Genomic DNA, 19,859 nt, shown 5'->3' on the forward strand with positions numbered 1-19,859 from the left:
TCCATTTCAGCATCACTGGCATTTGTGGCGCTCCTTGTATACAGCAAGAGCATTTCAAACTCAGGACTTTCATACTAGCTTTTTCTTCTGCTTGTTATATTCTTGCCCCCAAGAATAAAAAGATTACCTTTTTACTTCTTTCGGGTTTCTGTTCAAATGTTACCTTTCTAGTGAAGCTTTCTTGACCACCCTTTACGAAAGAGTAACCCATGCCCTGCCTCACTCTCAACAGCAATCCTGGCACTATCTCTTGCCTTCCTTTATTTTCCTTTAACACTTGTGTTATCATTGGATATACTCTATATTATTTGCTTATTTCTGCAATTAATATCCATCTCTTTCCTTAGGATATAAGGTCTATGAAGAAAGAAAATTTATTTTGTTCAGTTTGGTATCTCAATGACTATCACAGTACCTGGTGCATGGTAGCCCTCAATAGATATTTATTGAACAATTGAGTGCTAAATGCATAAGAAAGCATTTTCAGAAGGTTTCCAACTCTTCCAAGCCAACAGATTATTATTCATAGAAATTAAGCTAACTCTTCCAATTAAAACATAGCATTGGCAAATGAAAAAATCACCATGCATTCATTTTGTTCTAGAAGAATTATTATGCATATCTGTAAATAGTTAAACCAAAAGTATTGATGGAAAGATTGGGAACTGTCCCGATCTCAATTAACTTTTCTGTCACAATTCATGTAAAGAACATGGAATCCTGTCCTATTTTGATGGTTGTTTCCAAAGAAGTAAAAACAGCGCAGGGACCTTAATAAATATTTGTTGAATTAGAACATATACATGTTTATATACACATATAATGTATATATCCTATTACAGACAAAGTTCTGTGACATTAGAACCTCTTGTTTATTTGATGAAGAAATATTCTATTTTCTCTTGTGCCTCTAATTAAAACAGAAGGCCAAATGCTCCAACCTTGTAAATTACCAAAGTATTAACCAAAGCCAGCTTATAAATGCCCCCTTTTTTATAAGAAGTCAACTTGGGCATGTGTTCTTCTTGGTATTATATAGCATTTGATATCTCTTGTTCATGCCTTCCAATTTTTTAATAGCACATAATCTTCTTTATGAGGTTTCCTTAAGCCCAGTAATGTATTCAACATACTCTGAAGAAAACACATACATAAATGCATGCATTTTAAAAGTCCATTATTTGTATACAGCATGTGGTAACATAATAAAGGACTGAGGTTTTAACTTTCTCTATAAAAAAGTACCTGAGATACTAATTAAGACATTTATATGGGTGCCAATTTAAAACCATGAAGAAATTGGTCAACAGTATTTAAAACTGTAATATTACCTTAAATTCACAACGAAGAGATGTTAGAACAGGAGACTCAGTTTTGCTTAGAGCACAAGTCATGCTCTGATAGAAAGCACTTAGAGAAGCACTTAACTCTTTCAAGCATCCAGGAAGTTATTTTAGAACTGTAAGATACACAGTGTAGTAATATAGGCACTGAGGCAGTGTTAGGCCCTAGGGATAAGATGGCCAATTAACAACACTTGCACAAAAGCTTACAATACTAGAACAGCTTTCAGGGGCTTTTACTGATCCACAGTTACTTATGTCCCAAATCAGATTTTTGAAAGTGAATCCTAAGTAAAAAGGTGAGTACACTAGGCCCTTCTATCTTTTGACGTTTTGTTGGTGTGTTATATGCTTTGAATCTTGGGTCACCATACAGGCATTAATGCCTATATTCCTGTTATAATATTCATGAAGCCTCCTTTCATTCTTGAAAATATTCCTGTTTGGGAATAAACTGTCTGGCCGCCCAATATAAACCCTTCTGCATGTATCAAGTGAAAAGCTTCTTTATCTAAGAGGCAGGAGTCATCCAAGATCTTCTCTTTGCAGACCACACCCTTGGACAGACTCATTAAGATGAAAGACACGAAAAGGCCTAAGAATTGATTTAGTTTGATCATTTAAAGAATACATCTTAATGTTTGAAAATAATTTTAAAATTATGTTTTCATGTGTGTATATACGTGATTTTAAAATATGAACAATTTTAACTTTAAATTTAGCCTTGGTCATATGAACACTACTGGGACTTCAATATTTAAAAAATATATTATACCAAATACCAGTACTTTTTAATAACTGGGTTATTATTATGTTCTCTTTTCCCAAAATAAACCGACAGCCTCACAAACAATGAGAGATTATTAAATAAAGGAAGAAATGTTAGGAAATCATGTCTATTTTTTCCACTGATTGCAACCTGACATTATTGGAGATCTGGTCCTTTACACAGAGTGGGAAATCTCCACGACGACTGAAGGTGGTTGAGTAATGGCTCAGACCTCAGCCACTCACTAATTAACTTACCTGCTGTATCAGGAAATTATGTGAGTAAATATGGTCATTTACTTAACTTATTTGATATTCAAATCACTGGATTATTAAAATAGTATTTTGCCAAGTCTTACACAAGTGACTTTAGTCTAAAAGAAACCTAAACACTGGATCCGCACAGACATTTTTAGTTTATTTCTTCAAGCCCATAAAACAACTCTAAAACGTAGTGTTTAATTGTCCTTACCATGTCTATACATCTGTAAGAGTCTCTGTGCTCATAATTATAATTATGATTCATGAAAAGCAAAGAAGTCCATTACTGAAGTTCTTTCTCTGGAATCCCTTACTTTTCCCCTACTGTCTCCTTTTTTCCTTTCCTCAGTTTATCTAAGGTGATTGAACAGGAGTCATCCAGGGCTATAGCAACTCCAGTTCGGGTTCAGGGACCAAGGAAAACTGTTAATACCCTACGTTCTGTGGGAAAAATCTGGTTTCACTTGTAGAACTTGCTGCTTCAGTCTGTTCCCTCTTGGAGAAGCTAGTGCAATTCTAGGTTGCCGCTTCTATGCCCTGCCCGTCTTTCTCCTCACAATGTGATAGGAAAGCACTTGGAAGGGCTCGTGCCCTTGCTTGGCACCGCAAGGCAAATTGTAATACATGGCCTTGACTGTCATTTACATACGATATTCTCTACTTTTCCCCCTTTTCTAAAGGATGAGCATTTGAAAACAAAGCAACTTTAATTTTTATTGATTAAAGGGAGCATAAAAACATGATTGGCTCAAACCATTTTAAAAGTCTATTGTATCCTTGAGATATAGGTTTGTTCTATGCCTCTCTGTTTCCTTCAGCCCTTACATCCAGCCCTTCAGTGAGTCTTTTCAAGTCTACCTCTAAAATGTGTCTTGAATTTGTTTACTTTTTACCTTCTACAAATATCAACCTCATTGTAGCCATCATCATCTCTCACCTGGGTACAACAACAGCTTCAGAAATGGTCTCTTTATATGTATCCTTGCCTTGCTACAACCTATTCTCCACAGAAAAGGCTGTGATCTTTTTAAAACAAAAATCAGTTTATGTAATTCCCCTGCTCAAACCCTCCAATACATTCTTACCTTGTTAGTGTACAAAATACACAATTCACTGAAATCTAAAAGGCCCTGCAGAATTCAGCCACAGACTATATCATCCTTTATCTTTACCATGCCCTCTTTTGCTTACCTGCTTCTAGGCATGAAGCCATTTCTATAGTCATTGGACAGACCCAGGTCTGCTCAACCTTCCTCTGATCTTTTCAGGGTCGGCTCTTTTTTGGCATTCAGGTTTCAGCTGAAATATCACCACTTTCGAGAGGCCTTCTATGGCTATTCCATCTAAAGTTGTCCCTTGCAACCTCCGCTGGAAACTTTTAATCACACCACATTATGGTAGAGACAGCAAACAGGTTTTTGTTTCGTTTTGTTTTGTTTTTGACACTAAATTTGTAATGGCTAGGTGCAAACAGTTCTGGTAACTTCCTCTCTCAGGCCCCTCAAGATCTAAAGAAGACTAAACTGGCTTAATAGTCATTGTCACCGGCAAATCAGTGGAAACTGCAAAAGAAAAGGGGTTCTTCTAGGAGAGAAAGGATTGAAGATGAGCCGAAGAGTCCTTCTCACCACATTTAGGGTATTGGATCGCTCTCCCCTGGGGCTTGTGTTTCTGAAACCTAATGATAGGACTCACTTCTTCCCTTGAAATTTCTGAAGGAGGGATGCCTGCAGGGCAAGTGTAAACTACAGTTTAGGTTTTCTAAGAAGGAAAGGTTAGGGATGTCCACATCACAGTTCTCCACATTTCTGGGAAAGGATGAAGTAGAGGATCTCTTCAGTTTCCATGATCTCATGTGAAAGTGACTGGCATTAGCTAAGGGATAGGACTTGTAGAGCTGAACTGGTAGTTGCTTAGTGGGATTTCTGGAGGCAAGAGACATTAAGTAGGGGATATAGGACATACCACTGGTGGGAGCTGAATGAAGTTGCCCTTTGTGCATCCTCCTAACCACAGAAAATTACAATGTCCCCAATTCATCACGCTCTTATATCTGTGCTCTATGCAATGTAACTTTGAAGCTTGTCCCATCAAGGGATGGAGTTTTGACTCTTACCTGGCCTGTGACTTGCTTCGGCCAATAAAATTTGGTAGAAGTGATTGTGTATCAGTTCTGAGCCCAAGCTCAAAAGGCCTTATGAGCTTTCATTCTGCTTAAACCCCTGGGACCTCTTGGACCAGGCTAGTCTGTTAGAGGATGAGAGATCATATGGAGGAGAGATGGTTCTTCCAAGTAATCCACCTTCCTACCAGCCAATACTCTTATGCCCTGCCAGCTGGTGGCAGACACATGAGAGAACCTAGCTGAGATCAGCCAAGCCCAGCCTAGACCAGATGAATTTCAACCAGCAGACTTGTGAGCAATAACAAATGGTTATTATTTTCAGCTACTGAGTTTTGGGATAGGTTATTATGCTGCAGTAGCTAATGATACGTGGGTGAAAAAAGCTGAATACTGTCTGAGAATACCATTTGTTACCTTCTATGCAACTGTCATTCTAAAAGAAACCACCATCAGACTGACATTGTTGGAGAAAACAGATCTTTCCTTTGTATCTTAGTCCATTTGAGCAGCTATAACATAGAACCACAAGCTGGGTAAACAACAGAAACTTAATGCTCATAGTTCTAGGGGCTGGGAAGTCCAAGATCAAAGCAGATTCAGTGTCTGGTGAGAGTCTGCTTCCTCATAGATGTCTATCTCCTTGCTATGTCCTTAGTGGAAAGGGAGAGGGCCTCTCCAGGTCCTCTTTTATGAGGGCACTAATCCTATTCATGAGGTCTCTACCCTCATGAACTGATTACTTCCCAAAGGCTTCACCTCCTAATACTATCACCTTGAGGGTTAGGATTTGAACATACAAATTTTGAAGGACAAAAAGCACTCATATCATAGTGTTCTGCCTCAGATGGCAGCTGGCTCCGGATGCAGCTAGCATCCCAAGGGCTGGGGCCAAAACTGAGTGATGGCACCGCAGCAGAACCAGCTGAGCAGTAACCATGATTAGGGATAGGATTAGGATGAGAGCCATTGTCTGGCAGCCAATGCAAGAAAATCTTTGGATAAAAGATAGTAGACTTAAGAGATTTTAATGCTGCTATCTGAAGCACTGGAAGTTATTATGAGGTTTTTATTAAAAATAGCTCTGTGTGGAAAACAATTCTGTACTTTTTGGTTAACATCTGAAGTGATTTAAAAGAAGTATAGATTTATGAACTATCATTATTTCCTTTACTAGCTATGTTTTATGACTTCTTGTAATTACTTTAAAAGGGGTTTTATAAACATAGAAGTTTACATTTCAAATGGGTAAAAATGGGTTTCTGGTAAAATAATTTGACAGCAAGAATGTCCTCAAATATCAAAAACACAGGTATATCTGTCACCTTTGATAAAGAACAGAGTCAAGTCCAATTTATCTTATTTTGCCTTAGTTGAATAGTCAACTACAAAAAGCTCTTTGCCTAGTCTGCTATGTTGTCATTTTTTCTCTTTTAAGCCAGCAAAGACTAAAGCATGTTGCAGCATATGAATAAAAAAATTCTAGGTCCAATTAATTCATTTATGGTTTTCTTTTCATTAAAATTGGTTCTTGTTGTATACATATTTTTCTTATTTGTAATATCTTATAAGAGGAATGATGTAACTTTGCCAGGTAACTTTGAGGCCTCTGCTATGCTTGAGCACCCACTGAGCTGTTCTTTTGGGTGTTGTAGCTCTGGATTGCACATAGGTGCTTGCAGAACATTTGTTAAAGAAGTGATTGAAGACTAGGTACTAGAGCATAGTGAATGTGACCCTGAACTTTGGAATGAGACAGATCTGGGTGCAAATCCTGGCTACATCAGAGATTTGTTCATAGCCTTATTATACTGTAAAAATAGGACAACAAAATTACTGAAGGAGTTAAAAAAGATGAAATATGTAAAGCACTTAGCACTGTGCCTAGGCTAGCACAAGGTGATTTTTACAAAATGATTCTATGAGAATCATGGAATAAGCTAAATCAGTTCTAAATTGAAAATAAATGTTCCAATAAAAAGTTACAACAAAGAGAAGCTCAATTTTATAGACATAAACTTTACATAATATATGAGCCAAGTGATCATTTATGATACGCCAATGTTGTATTATTCTTTTAAAAAATGTTGTAGATAGAATTGGTTGTTTAAAAACATTTAGGAGTTAGATCATTTTTTGTGTTCTAATAATAATAAGAGATTAAACAGGGTTGTGCTCTATTACTGATAGTGTAAATTTACCTTAAGTTTGGTAAAGGAATGAAGAGAACATACGATGAGAATGTTTTCAATTGATGACAGTCTTGTCTCCCTGTGTTGCTGTCCTCAGAGTTCCTGCTCTGGGAGTCTTTTATAGATGAGAACATTTTTTCCTGTGATTCTTTTATCAGTAGAATAATTCCCTTAGATATAACACAAAAAGGAAGCCATCATTTTTTCCAGACAAACTGTGAGACTCAGTCCATACTTCGTCATTAGAAAATTTTATGTCCTTGATTATTTAACCTCTACAGGTTTCATTTCAACAAATATTTGAAGACTATATTAAGGAGAATTAATTCATCATACTTGATGCTCCGGGTATTATTAAAAATGAGAGGACCGAATTCCAGTCCTCAAGGAGCTTACAATTAAGTCAGAGGACGAAGTACAAAAATATTTCTGAAACAAGGCCGGGGAATGTAGATCATCATTAAAGAGGCACAAATTGTGCTCTGTGCTGTTCAGAGGCAGAAGAGGGTTTATTCAATGGGAGGAGGGCAGGAAAGGAATCATCTTATAACTAACACCTGAAGTAAGCCTTGAATGACTGGCAGAATTCACAAAGCCACTTTGCATTTCAGTGGGAGGCAGTAACATGAGTACGCTGAGACATGCTCATTCCGCGGTTACAAGTCACTAAATCTGGTTGTGGCAAAATGTACATTTAAGGGAACTGATAAGAGTAGATTGGGTGACACTATTTAGGACTCTGAATTTGGCAAAAGATTTTAATTCAGCACGAAATAAGAAATCTCATGTTCTTCATCTGAATAAGAAGTAGCCTTGTACTCTGTGGATTCTTTCAACAAACATTTATTAAAGAAACAGTAAACCCATAATTTCATAATTATTTAGTTACAATGCCCTCCCCCGTACTATGATTCTATAATTATTTGTAAGTAAATTTATTTAGACTAACAAAAAATGGATGGATTTTGTCCACTGAAATTTTTTGACTCCAATGCTTCCACATTTGAACATAGTCCCTCCACCTTAGAACTCAGTTAGAACTTTATATCTACTTTGTTTATTGCATTTTGCATGTTCATATCCTATTATTATTACGTATTTATACATGTCTTCTTCTTCCTTTTTTTTTCTGAATGTTAAACTCCAGACAGTGGGGCCCATGTTCAATGTATCTTTGTATACTGTGCAGTGGTTGGTTTAAGAAGCATTCAAAAGTGTATGTTGAACGAATAAACAGTTTAATTAACATCTGCTTCCTAGTGAAATCACTAGACTCAGTTTAAATGGCTTAAATTACATACTAATTTTTACCCGGAAGATTCTTGTTGAAAATGATTGAAAATATTATTTAAAAGGCCAATTTCTCGGCTCTCTTAATACCACTGCTTTATTAATTTGTTGGAGATAAAACATCAGATTTTTTCATGTTTGTTATATTTTTATTACAACAGTAACACATGTTCACTGCAGAAACTTTACACATTACATATAAGCAAAAAGAAAAAATCAAAATTCTCAAAATCCCAAACTATAAGTAACCACAGTCACTGTTTTAGGGTAGTTAATGATGCAGTCTATGTGCATTTTTTTAACGCTTTTAATAAACATGGCTAATTTGCCCTTTAGAAACACTGAACTATTATATGTTCCTGGAATTGTTGAGAATGCTCTTCGCTTATACTAACACCACGTCTAATCAGCAATATTAATCTTGGCAGAATGGGTAGGGGAAAATAGTTCCTTTATAAATGTGCATTTCTTTGAATACTAATTAAATTGAATATTTTTCATAAATGTATTGACCTTTTCTATTCCTTCTGTAAACTGCCTCTTTGCTATTTGGCCTGTTTTTCTGTGGGGATATTTCTTTCTCTCTCTTTCACTCTGTCTCTCAAATGATTTTTCAGAACTGGATGTTTATTAACAAACATTTTCCCCAGTCATTTGTCTTTTACCATATTTCCTTTCAGAGTCACTGATCCCTAGGAAGAGTCTAATAAACTAAGTGAAAGTCACATCTATGATCGCCTCTTCCTTTCATTTCTAAACTGAGTAAATGTCATGAGCTAGAATGTCTTCTAGGAAGGGAAGCAAACCTAAAAACAACCAGTGGAATATTATTTTCTCTATGAAGAGAATTATTTTCAGAAACAATGGTAAACACAGCATTTAAAATAAAAAGATGTCCTAATTTACTTTTGGCAATTACTAAGAATTTAGAATTGATATAACTACTTTCTTTTTACCCTTAAGAATATCATACGTAGTGCTGGCCTAAAAAGGAATATAATGGGAAGTGCATGCTAGGGATGACAAGTCAGATTTGGTAATTACAGTTAACAGTAACGTCTGTTCATCCACTATTGATGCATTGAAGTATTTCCATGGGATATGTAAGGGAGTCATGTATAGCTGTGCCCCATAAATTCAATAAAGAATGAACACTCTTATGATCTGGTAACTGAGAAGTTAGCTGGGGGCAATGATGAAATTCTTTCTTCCTGAAAAATGGAAACTATGAAAGGGGAGAAAAGTGAAAGACATTACAAAAGGGAACAAGAGCAACATGACTGGGAATACAGAAGTATAGAAAAAAAGAAAAAAGAAATAGACATAAAGTAGACGAGATTGACAACTAAGGGTTAGGAGAAACACATTTTAAAAATGTATTAAATCCAAATTATCAAAAATGGTACAATGACCATTGTAAATTGTTAAATTTATATCAGTGGGGCATTACAAATATGGAACAGTTTTTTAAAATCTTTTCAATGGAATTTATCCCTCACATGACATAAAAACATTTAATTGTATCTTCCTTTAGGCATAAATGTTGAAAGAAGTTCGTTTTTTAAATCTGTTAAATTTTTTAAGTACATACATGCACACAGATGCACTTGGTGTTAGAAGTGCTGCAAGCTGTTTGTTAAAACTTAGAGTGCTGTCAGATTCCCCTAATATTTTCAGATGTTCGTTTACCAGCAGTAGCTTCAGAAGCAAGAAGAAAACCTGATCATTTATAATTGTATTTGGCTTAGATAAATAAAAGGTGTTTGTCTAAAGATTCTTTCTAATTGAAGTCACTTTAAAATTCAATAAAAAGAATTGGCTAAAGAAGCAAACCCTAGGTATACAATAGTTTGTAATCATGAAACCAGCCTAGATTCAAACCCTTTCCTGAAAGAAAAATAGAGAAATATTTGTTGGCCTGGGGATGTTGGTGTATCTAGAAACAGAATAAGCAACAGATAATAATAATTTGAAGTTTTATTTATTTATTTTTCACTTTCTTCCAAAATCTTCTTTGGGTCAATGTTAGAAATAAGAAAAGAGCCATTTTGAAATATAAACAAAAATATAAGTGTTTAGCACTCTCATAAATATCTTAACAATTATGAAATTATTAAAATGTTTAAGAAAATAATTCTAAGATAAACTTGATTTACTTGTATTAAAACAAAAATTAGAGACAAAATTGTGGACTTCCTGTTAGGTAGTTTTAAAGCATTACTTTAAATAGTTTCAATTAAATGCAAATAAGGTGATAGTCTGACAAAGAAATAAAGCCTGGATGCTCTTAGTTCAATTCACTAGTGATGGAAAGGTATATAAAGTAAAATTGCTTAGAGAAAGAAAAAAATCAAATGGGATAATACTTCAAAAAAATAGAGAATGATCACCAAAAGTCTAATGAAGGTTTGTGAATCATGTTTTTCAAATGGCCATTTGAGTAGCGTGACTCATGCAATATCCTCCCTCCTTGGCCTCTTTCCGCAGTCAGCCAAAAATTAGTGATGAAAATCATATGAGAAGGAAATGTATCAAGTGGTTTTAAATCCTGACGTAGAAACATGGTTTGCATCACCATGAATGCCGAACTCTAAAACTGCAGGTATCTTGATTAAGTTGAGAGACCAGTTTAAAAATCACAAGTGATACTTTAATGGTTTCACTCCAATGAAGTGGAAAGGAGCTATCTTTTAACATTTTTCTTAACATCTTTATTTCTTGCCTGCCTGATTTTATTTATTCCCTGATCTGTGAGCTCTGATATGTGAAGTGTATTTCTATGGTTCTAAGGTAACTTTTAAGCTTGATGATTTTCACCATTGTGGATCAATAATATAATTTATCCTATTTCTCCCACTGTGGCAATACTGAAATAAAAATGTAAAACCAGTTAATCTATTTTTTAATGCCTGGTTTACTCTCCTGAATTCTATAAATCATTCTGTTTTTCATATATACACATACATATGCACACACTATATGTATACATATATATAAATTTACTATATATGTATATATACCTACAAATATATATGCCTACAAGTATCCATATATACCTCCTATATATGTATATAAACCTACTATATATGCCTACAAATATATATATACTCTCTCTCTACACACACACACATGCACCTACACGGAAATCTGCAGGAAAATAACACTTTCACATATTCAAAGGGATCCCAAAAGAGTTCAAAAGCCAAGATTGGAAGCACCAACCCATGGAAAGATGTATTTAAAATCACAAAATACTTCTGTGGACACTGAGAAAAACCAAGCCACACAAACGTTTACATATGAGCGTGATTAGAAGGTGGGCAGCCTGCCTTAATTAACGTTATATAAACTGTTGACATAAAAGTGAAAAAATGAAACATAAATGATATATTTTCTTAGCTCAACCGTTAAAAAGCCAATTACCTACTCGTGAACGTTTGCCACATGCAATAATACTTTGAAGACACTTCATGATCAGAAGTGAGAAACTCTAGGCATTTGCATCCAACCATCATTTTATCTGTGAAACTGCTAGTAAAACATAAACCTGAAAGGCATTACTCCCAGCTCTAAGGCGACATCGCTGTCATTAAAGAAAACCTGTGCCTGAGTTGGCTGAGTACCTTCTTGCAGAGTCCTCTGTCCTCGCGGAGTGGGAGGGTCACACTGGGAGAGACTAATAAGGGCAGAGATGCGTCCCCCTTCCCCACTCGCAGGGAGCTCACTCCTCGGCGGTGCCGCAGCCCTGTCCGGACTCCACTGCGCCTCTGAGGGGCTCAAATACGAATTCAAGGTAAGCTGCGCGGCTTTGCGACCGGCTCTGCACTTGCCCTCTCACACATGCCCGGGCTATGTCATCTGCTCGTGTTTCTAGTTATCTGTGTGCATCTGCTTTTCAAGAAAATGTAAAAACTGTGCTACACATGGAAATATGTTTAGGTTGATAAATAATGCACACCTGCATACGTTCCCATAGGTGCCTTAAGGATGGGACCAAAAACGTTTGGCAGGAGACGGCCACTCTCATGTGGTACATACCATGTAGTTCGTGTTCCTATTTTCACATGATGCAGGCTTCATGCGTTACACTTAAGTTCTAGGTGGTTTTTCTGGCTATGTGTGTCTGTGAAGCGGAACTATGGAGCACTGCTGATGCGGGTAGGGACAGACATCAAATACATTACAAAAAAAATGGGGGGTTAAAGGAGCAAAACAAACTCACTATCAATTCATGCCGTTAGAGCGCTTTTTTTTTTTTTTTTTTTTTTTGACGGTGTTAGCCCTGGAAGCGACGTAAGCTAAGAGACGCGGGGTTCCGGTGCGGTGCCCTCGGGCCCGGGGTTACCTACTCCACATGCGGTTGTTTTTCCCAAGCCCGGCTTCTGGGGGGCGGCGCGGGCGCGGGCGGGGATTCCCGGACTCCAGCCCCACCACGTCCCGGAGCGTCCGGCCCTGTTCCTTAATTACCCTGCAGCATGCGCAGCGCGGCCGGCCACAGCGCCGCCGCCGTCCCCGCAGTCCTCGCTGCAGCCACCGCCGCCGTCGCCGCCGCCGGAACGTCCCAGTCGCGGCGCGAGGAAGACGCGGCCCCAGCCTCCGCCGCCTCCGCTGTCAGAGTCCCGCGGCCACCGCCGAGAGCGCGCCGGCGCCGCCGCCACAGCGGCCAGGAACCAGGAGGCGGCACCGGGCGGCCCAGCTAGAGCGCTGCAGGGTCGCGAGGAAGTTTGTTGGCCCGGAACCAAGCACGCCGTCGGGCACGGCAGCTCCCCGAGAGCAGGCGGGCGCGTAAGCGAACCCCCTTAGAGGTTACAGAGGGAGCGGGAAGCCGGCAAGAGGGTGGGCAGAGGAGCTGGGGGACAGGCGGGTGACACAGGAGCCCCCGAGGAGCTTCATGTGATGAGAAGGTGAAGAGGCAGAGGGGACCAGCGTGCCTTGTCAGCCTCAGGGGACAGTGGGCTGGAGAGCAAAAAGAGGAGGGCCCAGAATGCTGATAATAAGTAGTTTTAATAGAACAATCCGGGAATAGAGGCAAGGGAGTGATCATGGGCCACAGCTTGAGATTGGGAGATGGAAGAGTAAGGGAAATAAATTGCGCCACCTCCCTCAACCCCCAATTCCAAGACGACTCAGTCCCATCTTCTGCTTGGATAAGTCTGAGGAGGATTAAGATGTGAGGATAATCGCTCTGCTCTAGGGGAATTTACATGTGCCTGTTAATGGAGGAGATGAAACAAACGCACACCAATATCTGTTTTCAACCACCCACCACCCCCCAAAAAAAGGAGAGAACACCAATGCCTCCCCCTCTGCCCGAATCAAACACTGCTATAATTCTTTAGGAGACTAAAGGGAAAAAAAGAAAGAAAAGAGCCCCTGCTCGTATGTGTGGTCTTGGCATCTCCTGGTTGTTGAGTGGTGGGAAACTTGCAGGACCCTCTCCAAGTAGAGAGATCTTTGATATGGGCCTGCAAAGCTGAGATATTTAGGTATTCCAGTGGTGAAAAACATGCATAAATGCCCCTTCCTGAGGAGGGCTGACAGGGTTTTTGTGTAGGAATATCTCTTCAGGATGAAAAAGAGTAGAGTGACCCCCAGAGGTAGAAAATTTATGCTCTCTCTAGGGGATAGAAAGTGGAGAAAGTAACTGTCAGGTGCTTCCGTTAGGTTTTGTCCTACTGAGCTCTCTAAGTGCTAAGGGACCTAAATAGGGTTTCCTGGGAAAGGAGGAAGACAGTATGGCAAAAGAGCAGGAAAGTGAACATGAAACTGAAATGGACAGGTCTAAGAAAGAGCAAAAAGGTGAAAGAAACCCAAATGTGATTATTACCACAATTGGGACATCATCTCTATATCTGAATCATTCTCATCCTAGAAAACCATCCAAAACAGATGGGAGCTGTTGGTATTTTCCAAAAATGGAAAATTTCCATCTACTTTTTGGTCTTCCAGTTTAATCTCTCCTGCTGCAATTTTAGTTTATTTTCTCCAGCAGGCGGAAATGCCAATGTGGGTACACAGAGTCAGTGGTTCTAGAGGCGGAAGAAGATATGAAGTTAGAAACCATGGTAGTGTGACTAAGTGGCATCACAAATGAAAATTCAAGTGAAGAATGAAAAATAAACTGAAATGCAAGGAAGCAGGGCTATAGATATGCTAATATATAACCCTGAAAAGATGCTGGGAAAAAAAAAAAAAAAACCCAGAATGAATAGGACCAGAATTGAGTCATCTGAGGCAGGCCACATTGAGGATGTACATCTTAAACAGGCAGAGAATAACTAGCTTAGCAGAAGAGATCCAGCAGGGAGGGCATTCCAGCCAGAAGGAATTGCATGTGTGAAGGCTTAGAGGTAGGAGCAAACAGTCATGTGCCTGGTAAGACAGAAAATCCAAGCAGGGGTGAAATCTGAGATGAGTAGAGCAGATAGCACCTGCCAAGGAGAGATTGGAAAGGACTGGCTAAGAAGCAATAGGCTTTTTAGGGTGTTATTTTGTAAGCCAATAATAAAATAATCAGGTGAGCAAGTTGCATATTAAATTTGATAGAAAGATGATGTATGCAGAGTGGACTATTAGGCCTCTCTTATCTATGCATATGTTATGAAGCACAAAGGATTTCTGACCTCCTCTCTTTAAGAGAAATCAAAAGTAATTGTGAAGTTTTAAGATTATTAGGTCAGAAAACCAGTAGAGCCCTTCAAATTGAAAAACAAATGGGAAAAATGGATGAATTTGAAAATATGGCCATATATTATATATTAATTTAAGATGATATTGGATCATTGATGTAGATATATCTGTGGAAAACAACAGAGCAAGAGAATTGTAATCAGAAAAAAATGTAGGTCAGTTGTGATGGTTGAAATTCAGAATGGTAACGGAAAAGTTGATGGAAACAAATCATAGTTCAGAGAAGTAAGTCGGTAAAACAGACAAGTTGATGAGAATGGAGAGAATAGGTTAAGTGTGCTCAAAGGGAATCCCATGTTTGAGACCCTCTGGAATGTAGACACTAGTTTGGAAGTAACAGAAGGAATAACAAAACTGAGGAAACGTAATAGAGTTGGACATATTTCAAAGTAGTACAAACATTAGGAACTAGGGAGTATGCTTTCCATGGAGGCAGAGAGCAACTTCAATAGTACTGTTTTTTGTCCCAGTAAGTAACTGAAATTATGTTCAGTGACCATTCTTTTAGTAATTTTTACTCTATTTCTCCATCATTCTTTTCTTTATGCCCATCATTCTACAGATGTTAAGTCCATACCTGTCTATATTACTTAATGGTTCCCAACCTTTCATTTGTTTATTTTTAGTCCAAATGTATTGCCTTAGACTGTATCATTCTACAGATTGATCACATGAATACCTACTAAATGTCAAGTTTAAAGAAGACACAGATAAATAAAATGCAATCTGTTTTCTCCAAGATGTTCAATATAGGGAAGAGAAAGAAGGCAAAGGAGTTACAGCAGTGCAGTATAAAGTGTGCAGAAGCATAAGTGGGTATTGAGCTCTGTTGAATCACAGGACAGTGAGTAGTGAACTCTCCCTGGTATGATTCTCACAGTCTTCACAGAGGACATGGCATTTGAGCTGCACGTTGAAGGCAGAGTAAGTGTTTTCCAGATCGGAGAGGATTGGAAAGACTTTCCAGTAGCCAAAAAAGCACGTGCGGAAACCTGTGAATTGTTAATAATTTGATGGCGGAGAGTGTTTGGAAGGAGATAGCAGGACAGGTGGTTGGACAGATGAGTTGAGGCCCCACTGTAAAAGAGCCTTGAGTGCCTCACTTTGGAGTGGGCAATGAAGAGCCATCAGAAAACTTTGAGCAGGGCAGTTAAATGACTAGGTCTTTGTTTTAGAAATAGAATTCTTGAGAATTTGGGAGGTGGAAATAAAGGGAACAAGATGGAGAAAAGGAATCCAGTTTGGAGTCTATTGCAATTTTCCAGATTAGGAATGGTAAAAACGTGAACTAAGGCAGTTTCAGCGAGGATGAGAAAGTTGGTATGGATTCAAAAGACGTTTACAAATAGATTTAATAGACTTTGACAGAGATTTGATATGGGGAGGGGGTGAATAAATTGAAGATGATTTTGAAATTTTCAACTTGAGTTCCTAAGTTAATGATGATGCCTGTAATTAAAATGTGTAGGTCATGAGGTTTCTGTAGAATATAATGAGGGCAGAAACTTTGCCTAAATTGCAAAAGACATCTGCAAACTTACTTCAATTTAATTACTCCAGCCACTGATAAAACTAAGGAATAATGCTAGACCTAGTCGTAAACTCTTAGGTATATTTTGCCTGATTATTGGCTTGAATTTTTTACTCTATAGGCTTGGCTCTTTAGCTGGTTTTCTCTAATAGTTTACAGACTCTACTATAGCTTCACTAAAGACAGATTCTAAAGATTGGTGAAAGAACAGATGTGTAACACCTGTTGTTTTTGCTTATTTACACAATGTGTCACTTCATAACAGTATGCCCAGATATTCCTGGTGGAGTTATGTATGTATAGGCATACTGGATGGTGGTCAAGAAGTTTTGATTTAAAAATCAACCTTCTACACAGTCACACATTATTTCCCTTTATAATAAATGCTCTGAAAACATGAGTTCTTTGAGTCATTTAACAAATTAAATCTACATTTTTGAGAGTCGAGATGCCATGTACATTAAATGTAACAACCTATGTAAAGCAAATAAGTGTTCTCTTTCTATTTCCTCCTCTTTCTCTCTTTTTTCATGGTTCCTTTCCATATTATTTTCTATTTCAGTGTTGGCTTTAACACTCTGACCTTTTACCTAACACCAAGTTTCAAAGATGTACAAATAACACTTTAAATTGTTAGATGGCATAACAGTAAAAATGTTAATGTTTCACAGGCAGATTTGATTTGGCTCGAAAACTGGTGCTGAGAGGCTCCTGACCATCTTATTTAGCAAGTCCACCATTTTTTTTTTTTTTTTTTTTTTTTAAAACGGAGTCTTGCTCTGTCGCCCAGGCTGGAGTGCAGTGCTGTGATCTTTCAGCTCACTGCAACCTCCGCCTCCCAGGTTCAAGTGATTCTCCTGCCTCAGCCTCCTGAGTAGCTGGGACAACAGGTGCCTGTCACCACACCTGGCTAATGTTTGTATTTTTGGTAGAGACGGGGTTTCACCATATTGGCCAGACTTGTCTCGAACTCCTGACATTGGGCAATCTGCCTGCCTTGGCCTCCCAAAGTGCTGGGATTACAGGCGTGAGCCACCATGCCCGGCTGTACATGTTATTCTTTGTTTTTTGTTTGTTTTTTTTGTTTGTTTTTTGTTTTTCGTTTTTACTCCTTAGTGTCTCTCAAAGAAAACATGATATTTGTTTATTTTTGAGCTCTGTGACCAGAGTGGCACAATGGACTTTCCCTATTTGGCTCACTGATTTATCCTCAGTGATTGTTACATAGTGGAACCTCATCCTATCAATAGGTATCAATAGGCTATCTAGAGGCCAGCTATTAATAGGATATCAATAGATATCGATAGAATATCTATTGATAGGATGAGGTTTCTTAATGCCTATGATTAATGGTAATGAGTAATGATTAAGGTTTCTTAATGTCCCTCTCTATTCATTTTGTGTTTTCTATATACAAATAAAGATTAATAAGAACTTAAAAAAATCTATATCCTTATTCAAATATCCTTGGTTTGGATAGGTGCCTTAATGATTTCAAGAGCTAGATTAAGGAAGTTGAAGGGACAATGGTGTTTTAAAATTCACTTACCCGACTGGTACCCAAAATTATTCCATATGGCAAATGATGGTGAGAATAATGGAATGGGGTAGAGGTTAGGGCTAGGCCTTCAGCCACTTATTATCTCTTTGTTGCCATAAGAAATATATTACAGGGAGGTCTGTCTGAATGATTTTAAGGCTTTATAGGCTCTATCAATGTTGTCTACTCAAGACTGCCAGTGCTGGGCACACTCACCATTGTGATTTTGGTGCTTTGTAGCACTGGGGAACTCTCTGGGGTCTGGCCAGAATCTTGATAGAAATAGCTGAAAATTTAAGAGAATGCATGTAGGAATGTGATAGGTCTGTCCCACATCCTGAGAGAAAACATCATGGTATAACAGTAAAAGCATTTTAGTCAGGCAGACTTGGACTTGAATCCCAGGCTTTGGGATTATTCTATGAGCTTTAGTGTTTTTTGTCTGTAATATGGGGATCTAATACCTGTCTTCAGTACCAACATTAGGCCTGCTCTGGACCCTACATTTTAGAACACCCCACTGTAGTCTTGCTCTGGATGTGCACCTGCTCTCAGGGTTAGGAGTTTACAGAGCTAAGGGGACCTGTCCGCCTAAAACCTGAGCTTCTAGACCAGTCTCTGGATAACCAAGATCCTGAAATTCCCTGAAAAAAAATGATCCTTAATCCCCTGCAGAGTCTAACAGACCCTGTCCTTGGGTCCATCTTCCCAGGGAAAGACCACAGTTGTAAACACTCCTAGGCCCAAGGAATGGTCAAGAGTTAGCTGTTTGCAGGCATTATGGACACAACTTTGACTTACTGGCATATTTACATATGCGTGTATAAGGCTTTTCAAGCTTCAGATGGACCCAAGAAAGAAAAAAAATGAGGGATGAACTTTGGTTCAGGCCAGAGGCTGACTCATCTCATATCACCTGCTCTGTTACATTCTAACTTGACATGGACTTTCAAGACTTTATGAAGGTATTTGCTGAAGTAAAATGAGAAAGCATATTATTTTTTATGAGTGATATTAGCTTTATTTTAACTTTCAAATATTTAAACATATGGTATGCAGACCTCTTGCCCTGCACCCTGTTAATGTTTTGGGCAGCCATGCCTGACTCTCGAGTTACTATGAGTATTAAAATAAAATATAATATATAAAATAAATTCTACTTCAGAAAATGAGACCATATGTGACCAATTGTCTTAGTTCATTTTCTGTTGCAATAACACAATACCTAAGACTGGGTAACTTACAAATAAAAGAGATTTCTTTTGGCTCACAGTTCTGGAGGCTGAAAAGTTCAAGATCAGGCAGCTTCATCTGGTGGGGGCCTTTGTGCTGTGTCATAAAATGGCAGAAGGCAGGAGGTGCACACTGAGAGCCAAACTGGCTTTTATAACAGACCCACCCTCATGATAATTAACCCAACGCCTTAAAGACCCCACCTCTTAATACTGTGACATTGGGGATTAAGTTTCTAACACATGAAATTTGGGCAACACATTCAAATCATAGCACCAATATTCTCCATAGCCTTCTTAATATGTACTGTGAGCCATCTTTGGACAAGTTTGAGAAAATTGAGGGCCTTAAGAAACCTCAGGATCCACATATATTAGCTTGAGGTTCTTCATTAGCCACTCCATTGAGAAAGCATTAAAGATCTATATTATAGCTTAACTTTTATCTGGGAGGAGCAACACATTAAAATCTGACAACACTGGCTTGGTTCATTTGTAAATCTATCTTGATAATCACCTAGCTGGGACCTGTGGGGACAGGAAGGAAATGTGGCAAGTTTTGATGAGCAAGGAGGTTGTGGACAAAGCCAATAATTGAGAAATCCAGGGAAGGTACCAGAGATGTGTTCAGAGCATCAAGAAGAAGCCTGAGAACAGCAGGTGTCAGGGGATGATGAGAGGTTTCTGGTCAGGAAAAGGAGAGGTTCAGAAAGACACAAGGGAAACTTTGCCCTTGTCAGTTGTGTTGAGGTCAACCTGCGAGTGCCTCCAGCAAGGTTTACGATCTGAATAATTTGTTTTTAAAACATATACAAGGATTTATTTTGAGACCTTGATGAAAAGTTTTTCAAATGTTTCTAGCTGAGTGGGGCTACACTGCCATTTTATCA

Source organism: Pongo abelii, chromosome 5, assembly GCF_028885655.2.
Source record: "Pongo abelii isolate AG06213 chromosome 5, NHGRI_mPonAbe1-v2.0_pri, whole genome shotgun sequence".
NCBI lineage: Eukaryota > Metazoa > Chordata > Mammalia > Primates > Hominidae > Pongo > Pongo abelii.